This window comes from Pocillopora verrucosa, chromosome 8, assembly GCF_036669915.1.
Source record: "Pocillopora verrucosa isolate sample1 chromosome 8, ASM3666991v2, whole genome shotgun sequence".
Lineage (NCBI taxonomy): Eukaryota > Metazoa > Cnidaria > Anthozoa > Scleractinia > Pocilloporidae > Pocillopora > Pocillopora verrucosa.
In genome coordinates, this window is record NC_089319.1 from 11,509,080 (window position 1) to 11,510,923 (window position 1,844).

Below are 1,844 nucleotides of genomic sequence, written 5' to 3' on the forward strand. Positions count from 1 at the left end.
TGGTATACGTCAGTATATCAAAGACAAGCCCACCAGATGGGGTATCAAATTGTGAGTTTTGGCTGACAGTTCAAATGGTTACACTGTAGACTTCAATGTCTACATTGGCAAAGCCGCAGGGCAGAGAATTAGTGAATTTGGGTTGGGTTATGATGTAGTGATGAGACTTATGAGGCCTTTTCTACATCAGGGTTACCATTTATATGTGGATAACTTTTATACATCATTCCCATTGTTCAAAGATTTGTTTGCTCAGGGGGTCCCTGCCACTGGTACCATCTCTGAGAAGAGAAGAGGCTTTCCAGATGCGTTAAAAAAGGGTGTACCGTGGGTTCCTAATAAAAATAGGGGTGCTATGCATTGGGTAAGGGACCCTCCTTATTTGGTTCTTCAGTGGGTGGATAGCAAAGTAGTATCCTTGTTATCAAAGATAGAGATAGCTAATGATCATGGTTTTCTCGACAGGAAAAGAAAGGATGATGATGTGTGGGCCATAAGGGAAGTACAACAACCTAAAGTTATTGCTAATTACAATAAATATATGAATGGTATAGACCGCTCTGATCAAATTCTAGCCACAAATACCGTACTACGTAAGACCATGAAGTGGTGGAAAACTTTGGTTTTCCACCTAATTGACATGGCTGTAGTCAATGGCTTTATCCTTTTCAAAGAGCATCAGACTCAGTTTCCTGATGATGAAGGTCTAAAAAGGCCCTCTCATTATTCTTTGGGTGATTTCCGGGAAGAAATTGCTAGGTAACTCTGTGGTTTCCCCAATTATGGTAGTCCCCCAGAGAATACCACAGCGAAATCACCCCCTTCCACCCCAGATGATTTTACAACTGACCATATCTCAGTTTTCTCTGACACTCAGAGACACTGTGTGGTATGTTATAAAGAGGGTAAGGGAGATTTTTGGGTCCGATCTTATTGCTTTTGACATTGCAATGTCATAAGTATAAGCATGCCAGTAAGGGTTGGGATTGTTTTGCAGTGTTTCATTCTAAGAATTACCACAAGTAAATTTTGCTGTTGTTTATTCCAATGTTTTCAGATGTTGTGTTTCTCAAAAATATAAACAAAAAAAAATTAAAAATTAAAAAATATCAACTAAAAAATTAACTTTTTTTACCTTGTTGCTTTTATCTTTGTCAGTGGGAATAGCTGTGATTTGGTCCTAGTTTTCTCAGGGAGGACTCTCTTTAGTTGGTAGGGATGTTAAAAGGCAAATTCATTCACCCAGTAACACATCAGGGCCTACCCATCCTCCTGTTATAAAGTCGAATTTCCCAACACATTTTTTTTTCCTACTAATTTTTTGGAATGACATGTGTGCACATAAAAATTCATAAAAAATTCATTATATATATTCTTTTTCTTTCAGATTTTCAGGAAATGTTGGTGACATATTAATAATTAATATCAATTAGTCTTGAGTAACCTATACCTGTGAGGGAAAGTGACTTTGACCTCAAGTTTTACACTATGTCTTACTTATTTTGTGTTTTAAAGTTTACTTTTTAGGAAAGTCCTGGGTTTCAATGATGAATTTTTTTTCCTGAGAAGCCCATTTTATACACTTTAAAATGATATATTGTAGGTGTTATTCCTGTAAATATTTGTTGAGATATGAATTGAAAACTGAATGTGGACAAATTTTTGCTAATTTTTTTCCATTCGCATCATATATATATATATATATACATATGCATGCTCACTAGTTTTACTAGTTTGAGCACTCTGGCATGGCTTAAGTGATCCCACATGTGTGAGATCACTTGGGGTGGCTTTATAGCCTTACCTCCATCCTAGCATCAGCACTGCACTGATGAGGCCCAGAA

The 1,844-nt window shown here is 36.9% G+C and overlaps 1 pseudogene; it reads left to right on the forward strand.

Annotated features, from left to right (window-relative positions):
- LOC136283152 (piggyBac transposable element-derived protein 4-like) overlaps positions 1-1,026 on the forward strand; it is a 1,370-nt pseudogene extending 344 nt beyond the window's left edge.
- Positions 1,027-1,844: the final 818 nt, after the last annotated feature.